The following is an 8,997-nucleotide window of genomic DNA, read 5'->3' on the forward strand; positions in this document are numbered from 1 at the left end:
AGTATTCTCCATTTGGGAACGTGTGATGCCAGACAGGTTACCTGCTTCCGAGATACAATGATCAGACAGGCACAAAGTAGACCATCCTACCCTAAAAGGGAGAAATCAGGAAAAAGGGTTGTGAGCCCCAAACAAGTTAAAACCTAACAGGGCAAATTCCATTAGATTTTGACCAAATGCTCTGTCCTCTCAGCCCACTGGGGTGGTGGCCCTGCCCCTCATCCCTGGATGGTGGACAAACCTCTGGAATTGAAAAGGTGGCTTTATCCTCTGAGACCAAGGAGGTGGCTCTGCCCTCGGGGTCACTCTTCCTTTGTCTTTAAGAATGACCCATGTGCCCCTCCAGAGAGCTGTCGGCCAACGACTTTCTTCATTTCAACCCGTCTCTGTTCCCTTCAGTCCAAGTTGGTAGCATTTCTGCTGAGATGGTTCAGGGATTCACAAGGCACACCCTCCTTCTCTCCAGAGCATGCTTTCTCATTTTTTGCAATATGGATAAGCTGAGAATCTTCCAAATTTTCAAAATCTAGTTCCTTTATGCTTAACAATTCATTTTTCAGTTAATATTTGTCCTCTCAAATTAGTAGGAAGGAGTCAGGCCATGTCTTCAACACTCTGGTTAGAAATCTATTCAGCTGGGGCGCCTGGGTGGCATAGCGGTTAAGCGTCTGCCTTCGGCTCAGGGCGTGATCCCGGCGTTACGGGATCGAGCCCCACGTCAGGCTCCTCCGCTATGAGCCTGTTTCTTCCTCTCCCACTCCCCCTGCTTGTGTTCCCTCTCTCGCTGGCTGTCTCTATCTCTGTCAAATAAATGAATAAAATCTTTAAAAAAAAAAAATCTATTCAGCTGAACATTCCAGTTCATTATTTATAAATTATTTATACAAAAGATTAGAACACAGTTTAGCCAAGTTCTCTGTCACTTTATTAGAAAAATAATGTTTTCCTCCAATTTTCTTTTCTTTTTTTTTTTTTTTCTAAGAACTACTTTTTCTTGGGGCACCTGGATGGCTCTGGGACAGGTCTTGATCCCAGAGTCCTGGGATCGAGCCCTGCATTGGGCTCCCTGCTTGGCAGGAAGCCTGCTTCTCCTTCTCCCCTGCCTGCTGCTCCCCCTACTTGTGCTCTCTCTGTCAGATAAGTAAAATCTTTAAGAAAAAAGAACTTCTTTTTAAAGATTTTATTTGTCAGGGACCAAAGCAGCGGGGAGGGGTAGAGAGAAGCAGGCTCCCCGCTGAGCAGGGAGCCCCATGTGGGGCTTGGTCCCAGGATTTGGGAATTATGACCTATGCCGAAGGCAGACTCTTAACCAACTGAGCCATCCAGGCTCCCCTAAATAAATAAAATCTTAAAAAACAAAAACAACACGATTATCTCTGTAGACTCTATCTCTAAATAAGGTCACGTTCTAAGGTGTGTGGTTTGGGATTCCAACATACCTCTTCTGCGGGAATACAATTCAACCCATAACAATGAACGAAGAAATAGCGCGAACGCCACTATAACCCTTACCTGACACAGAGGGAGCGCTGCACCCAGCCACAGCAGAGCGTACACAGCTCTCAAGTGCACAGGGAATATGATACCGTGTAGACTGAGCGCCAGGTCATAGAACAAACCTCAAAAATTAATGATGGGGTCTTGTCAAAAGGACACTGCAACCAGCTTAACACTGGCCAAATCTGGAACAGGTAGAGCATCCAGATAAATAATGATAGCAGGTTATAACCAAAAGAATAAAAGTCCGTGGACCCATACTGATATAAACACGGAAATGTATAAACAAGTATGAGAGGAGGGAAAACTCTTCTTTAAAGTAAAATATCACTTAATACATAAGAAATGACATAATTAGAAAAATCACCACTTGGTAGCCAGCACAGTAACATTTGTCTTAGGCAAGAATCATCCATGAGTTTAAAATTAGGTGGGGGAAAGTTTTATGAGGGAATATTTAGTCTTAAAACATCTGCTCACGAGACACTTATTAATTATAATTGGAAAAAATAATAACATTACAAAAGAGAAATCTGGCATTTACCACTTTAATTAAGCAATCAAAATTAATTTTGCTATTATTGGCACAAATAAATATGGAATTCTTGATACGGATCTCTGAGAAGACACGTCACTTCTGTAGTATTCCTGCCAAACATGCGTAAACTGAATCTAAATTATGAGGAAACATGTAACAGACTGAGAGTCATTCAGCATGAAAATGGCAGGGCTTTCAAAACTGTTGAGGTCATGAAAGACTGAAAGACTAGTCCAGTTTGAAGGTAACTAAAGGGGCGCCTGGCCGGCTCGGTCAGAACACGCAGCTCTTTGAACTTGGAGTCGTGACTCGAGCCCCGTGTGTGGAGTAGGTAAACCTAAATTTAGGTAATTTACGTAAACCTAAAATTAAAAAAAAAAATTTTTTTTAATCTAAAGGTAACTAAAGATCCATGAAATTGGGTATTGAATCCAAGTTTTGTTTCTTGGGCTTTATTAGCACTATTGACGGCACTTGAATAAGTTCTGTGTGTTTGATCATAGTGCATTTAGGTTCATTTCCTCAATTTGATGACTTACTGTGGTTAGAGAATGGAATGACCTTCCTGGAGACACTCTCTGCAGTGTTCAGGACCAGAGGAATTATGTCTGCAACTCATGCTTCTACCTTTCAAGAGAAGTATGTTCTTTTTTTTTTAAGATTTTATTTGAGAGAGAAAGAGACAGATAATGACAGAGATAGTGAGAGAGCACAAGTAGGGAGGAGAGGCAGAAGCAGGGTCCCGCTCAGCAGGGAGCCCGATACGGGCTCGATCCCACAACCCTGGGGTCATGACCTGAGTTGAAGGCAAACGCCCAACCGACCGAGCCATCCAGGTACAGCCCCCTTTTTTGAAAAAAAATTTTATTTATTTACTTGAGAGAGAGAGAGAGCACAGTGGGAAAGTGTGAGGGAGAAGCAGACTTCCCGCTGAGCAGGGAGCCCGAGGTGGGACCCAATTCCAGGACCCTGAGATCATGACCCAAGCTGAAGGCAGACACTCAAACGTCTGCGAGCCAGGTGCCCCGAGACTGAGCCACCTGGCGCCCTGAGAAGTATGTTCTTCTATAGAGAAAGCAGACATGGTAAAATGTTAACATCTGGGGAATACAGGTAAAGTGTATTTAGGAATCTTCCTTATTCTGTAAATTCTGCAATTCTATGATTCTTTTCCAACTTTTCATCAGTATCAAATCATTTCTAAATAGTTAAATGAAATGAATTTAGCAAGGTCCTCAGATGTCAGGTCAATATGTCCAAATCAATTCTATTTCTACATACCAGAAAATCTTTGCAAAATGGGATTTAATAAAATGAATCCATTTTCAAAAGTACCAAAATACAAAATGTAAAAAACAAATCTTGTGCTGTGGGAACTGTTTGGTATCTTGACTGTGGTTGTTAATCCATGAACCTACACGGGTGATAAAACTGAATAGAACTTCATACACGAACGTGAGTGTAAGTGAAACTGGAGAAAGCTGAAGAAGTATTTTGGGCTACGAAGGTCAGTATTCTGGCTGTGACGTACCGTGGTTTGGCAAGACGTTAACATTGGGGTGAACTGGGCAAAGTATAAGGATCTCTTTCTGTTATGTTTTACAGGTGAATTTACAATGATCTCAATAGAAGTTTCAATTAAAACAAATCTAATAAGGATGTAAAAGGGGGAGTGAATAAACTATTATACGGAGTCGATGGAATGTTATGTCCTATGTCATAAACTACAACGGAAGAAACTGTAGCTCAAGCCCCGGATACAGAGCATCACTGTTAAAGGCCGAGGGAAGGTGAAATGGAAGTACGTATTATTTAGTCAGGCATGTATCTGTGATAAAATGATGAAACAGAAGAAGCAAGAGGATGATAACCAGAATATTCAGGATGCCGTCTGCTTGTGTGGGGGAGCAGCAGATAGAGGCTGCAAATTATCTGTCATTTCCTGTTTCTCAGGATGGCTGACAGATTCATGAACATTCACGAGAAAGTATTTGTAACTAACGTGAGGTGAAAAGAGGACATAAACACAGACAATTCAGATTTTTAAAAATTATAGGAGAATACTAAGGATAACCACGTACCACTAAATATGAAAGGTCAGATAAAATTTCTCAGTTTTCAGGGTGCCTAGGTGGCTCCCACGGTGAAGCGTCTGCCTTCGGCTCAGGTCATGATCTCAGGTCCTGGGATCGAGTCCTGCATCGGGCTCCCTGCTCTTCGGGGAGTCTGCTTCTCTCTCTCAAGTAAGTAAATAAAATCTTCAAAAGAAAAAAAAAATGCCTTCAGGGACTACAATATCCTTAGGTAAGATTTCGGAGGGATCTAAGAGGGTACCTCATTAACCCCTTCAGACAAAAAAAAAGTGCTTTCCGAAGACCTCAGGGGACTGCCTCTGTGGACCGTGTCTCTCCAACAACAGGGCTTCTGAGTCTTCAGGGTGTGGTCTCACAGAAGGCTCCCTGCCCAGCAGAGCAAGTCTTTTTTTTTTTTTTTTTAAAGATTTTATTTATTTATTTGACAGAGACAGCCAGCGGAGAGGGAACACAAGCAGGGGGAGTGGGAGAGGAAGAAGCAGGCTCCTAGCGGAGGAGCCTGACGGGGGGTTCGATTCCGGAACGCCAGGATCACGCCCTGAGCCGAAGGCAGACGCTTAAGGACTGAGCCACCCAGGCGCCCCACCAGCAGAGCAAGTCTTAGAGAGATTTGGGGGGATGTGGCTTCCGCCTAATTGATACATAAAAAGCCCACAAAGTTTCCCCCCCATTTCCCATGTACCCCCCGCAACAACACCCATGTATAATTACCAAAACCTTTTCCACCAAAATACTCTCAAAAGAAAAATTGGGGATCTCCCCTCTTTAAGAACAAGAAGGTAGTCAGGGCACCAGGGTGGCTCAGTCAGTTAAGCTCCTGACTCTCGATTTTGTCTCAGGTTGTGATCTCAGGTCCTGCCCTGCATTGCATCTGGCTCCTGGCTCCGAGGGGAGTCTGCTCGAGGATTCTCCTTCTCCTCTCCCTCTGCCCTTCCCACCCACTCACATGTTCTCTAAATATTGAATAAATAAATAAACAAAATCTTTAAAAAAAGAAAAAAAGAATTGAAGTAAGTTAACAGACCTCCATGAGATGAGTCAGGGGTGGCATCAGCTAGTAAGTTCTAAGAACCCAGTTGCAGATCTGGGGGAGAATCATTTTGAAGATTTTATTTATTTATTTGAGAAAGAGTCAGAGCACAAGTGGGGAGGGAGGGGCAGAGGGAGAGGGAGACGCAGACTCCCTGGGGCGGGACTTGATCCCAGGACCCTGAGATCAGGGTCTGAGCTGAAGGCAGACACTTAACTGACTGAGCCACCCAAGTGCCCTTGGGGGAGAATCATTTTGAAGAAAATTTCATTATAACCTCAATTCCCAAGAATATTTTCCATCACTTGAAGTTGGAGACATGCTAAGAAAAGAATTACCATGAGTGTTATGAGTGTTTAGTTAAAAAAAAGAAGAAGAAAGAAAGAAAAAAAATTGCAAAGTGAGTAGAAAGAAAAATACAGGGCAATAAATAATGGTATGGTTAAGTGTAGTGTTCACAGCAAAAAATGAAACAAAAAAGCTCATTGTAAACTGAAAAACAATATAAATATACACACACCACAAAGTTTTAAACAGCAATATTAACTTGGGCTGAAAAGGACAAACCCTATACAAACTAAAAAGAGATCTCTGGACTCTCAACTTTCCGGAGGCAGGAAGGAGGCCGAGAAGGATACTCACTTGCAAACATGGGTCAGTTCCTATGAATAAGGAAGGACGACGCAGATGGCAGAGCCGAGATCCAAAGTGTGCAGCCAAGAGCTAGGAAGAACTCCAAGAGAACAGGACCAACTGGTGCCTGGTGACATGTACTCAGTGGGATCTAGTGACTGCTGTGTGGGGACTCCTGCTGTCCCCAGTGTTGAGCAGGAGTGTCTGTAGCAGTTTTCCTGTGTCTGCCCCACTGTTGTATTTGAGGTGTATATGATGGAAATAACCTTATCTAACCTTAATTTCCTTAGATGCCCATCTCCAAATGTAGCCACGCTGGGGTTAGGATTTCAACAAAAGAATTTTGGAAGGACACAAATATTCAGTCCATAGCACATTTAATAGCCAGTAAGAAAATACACTTGGCGAAAAAACTCATGTTCATAATATCAATAGGAATGATAAGCTTCTTAGGAATACATCTGATACAATGTTGAATTTTTAAAAAAGATTTTATTTATTTATTTGAGAGAGCGTGCGCATGCACTTTGGAGAAGGGAGGAGAGGCAAAGGGAGAGGGAGAAGTAGGCTCCTCACTGAGCAGGGACCCTAACACAGGGGCGCCTAGGTGGCTCAGTTGGTTAAGCGTTGGACTCTTGATTTCAGCTCAGGTCATGATCTGAGGGTCTTGAGATCAAGCCCTGTGTTGGGCTCTGTGCTGGGCATGCAGCCTCCTTAGAATTCTTTCTCCCTCTCCCTCTGCCCCTCCCCTCTCTCCCCTTCTGAAAAAATAAAAAACAAAAAAACCTTACGTAAACAGGATTTATGAATAAAATAATAAAATGCTATTAAAGTTCATTAAAAAACTGAAAAATTCATGGGGCACCTGGCTGGCTCAGGTGGTAGAGCATGGGACTCTTGATCTCAGGGTTGTAAATTCGAGCCCCATGCTGGCTGTAGAGATTACTTCAAAATAAAATCTTAGGGGCGCCTGGGTGGCTGAGCTGGTTAAGCATCTGCTTTCTGCTCAGGTGATGATCTTGGGGTCCTGGGATCGAGCTCTGCGCTGGGCTCCCTGCTCAGCGGGGAGTCTCCTTCTCCCTCTGACCCTCCCCCTGCTTGTGCTCTCTCTCTCTTTCTCGAATAAATAAATAAATAAAGTCTTTCAAAAAACGTTAAAAGAAATAAAAGTCTTAAAAAATTTTGTAAAAGAACTGAAAAATTCAAAGATATATTGATGGAGTAGTCAATGTAATAAAAATACTAATTCTTACAAAATATAAATTTAGTAAAATTCCAGTCAAAACAATAAAAGCATTTTCTTTCTTGAAATGGGACGGGTCCTAATATTTCCGTGAAAGTTTGCAGGTCTCCAACTGTCCAAGACCATCATGAACAAGGACAATAAGAAGAGCTTTCCCTTCTAGATACAAGAGGTTTTTATTAAGCTAGAATACTGAAACAGTGTGGTATTCATTCGGTGATAGAAAGTATTCCAGAAAGGGTACCTTGGACACATAGGGACTTAGGATATAAGAGAAATGAATGCATAAGTATTGAAGAAAGAATATGCTATTCCATTTGATACTTGGTGTTATGGGCTGAATTGTGTCCCCTTCTCCAAATTCATATGTTGCAGTCCTAACCCCAGCACCTCAGGAAGTGGGGGAGTCTGCATTGTGTGAATGGAGGTGTTAGTTCTTGGATTCCCCATGAAAGGTTAGCGTGAGGATCCACGCTCCAATTAGCATGGCCAGAAGGAATGTAGCAGGCATGAAGCCACAGTGCACTCCCGTGAAAGAGAGCGGGCCTGCCCAGAGGTGGCCACTGCCCTGGGGTCAGGGGGCTCTTTTCTTTTTTTTCTTTTTTTGTATAGGTGGTGGGTCATAGCCAGGGCGGTCTCTGAATGAGGTTGCCCTCCTCCCCTGGGAGGGGGAGTTTTTGGTTCTACCAGGTTCTTGCTGGAACTGTCAAGGCCATCTTTCCCTGAAGGGTGGGCGCGGTGGGGGGAAGCTGAAGCCACCCTTACACATGTATTATAATAAACCTAGGGGTCATCCTGGGGCAGTTGAAGAGGAGAGCATGTTTCCACTGCGGCTCTTGGTCTGCCAGCCCTGGGGTGTAAGCAGCCGCAAGGCTAAGATGTTGAAAACCACGAAATCAGGATGCTGTGCCTTCAGGCTTCTAATGTGTAACCTTGTGACCTAGGAAATTCGCTTCCCTACGGAAACAAAATGAAATGAGATCATTACTTCACACTATATGCATACACACAACTCCAGAAAGATTAAAACTTAAATGTCAAAGCAAAATGCTGAAACTAGTAAATGGTAATACAAGGAAATACTTTACGATAACAAAATGGAGAAAGATTTTTTTTTCTCTTTCAAGAGAAAGATTTCTTTACAAGTCACATAAGGAAACCATAAAGGAAACCTAGATACTTTTTATGTCAAAACTAAAATCTAAGGGACCAACATTTTTATAAGCAGAGTTCAAAGACAAGGAAGAAACAAAAAAATTAAAACATGTTGCATACTGAGGATTAGTAAATAATATATAACAACTCCATGAGTCTAGTAGAAAAAGAACCTGACAGAAAAATAGGCAAAGGATAACTGACAATCTATGAAATAAAATCCCAATCCTGTGGAAATACAGATTTCAGCGGTGAACACCGAAACACGTTACCTGTATGTTCTGCATTTCAGATATCTCTTCGATTTAGAAATCCCGATCGTAGGGTATCCCTATCTTGCCACTAAGTCCTCCTGATGTTCCAACATTAAGCAGGATTCTAGCTTTACAGTTGATGTCTATATTTTCTTTATTTATTTGAGAGAGATAGAGTGATCGAGAGAGAGCACGAGCAGGGGGAGAGGGAGAGGCAGAAGCAGGCTTCCCGCTGAGCTGGGAGTCCCACGTGGAACTCGAACCCAGGACCTTGGATCACGACCTGAGCAGAAAGCAGATGCTTAACCAACCGAGCCACCCAGGCGCCCCGCCTCAACTGGATTAAGCCAGTTGTCTTTTTTGTCTTTTTCCTTTTTTTAAGGTATGCGTGGATTTCTATTCCTAGTCTTTTGAAATCCTCATCCTCTCCGTTTTTCGCGCACGCGCGCTCAGGCCCCTCGCTCCCAGGCGGGCAGTCGCCCTCCCGGCTCCAGGCGACCGGCGCTTCTCAGACGCAGGGCGCCTACGTGCCGCGGAGCCTTCTGGGAAATGTA

This window comes from Ursus arctos, unplaced genomic scaffold (assembly GCF_023065955.2).
Source record: "Ursus arctos isolate Adak ecotype North America unplaced genomic scaffold, UrsArc2.0 scaffold_34, whole genome shotgun sequence".
Taxonomy (NCBI): Eukaryota; Metazoa; Chordata; class Mammalia; order Carnivora; family Ursidae; genus Ursus; species Ursus arctos.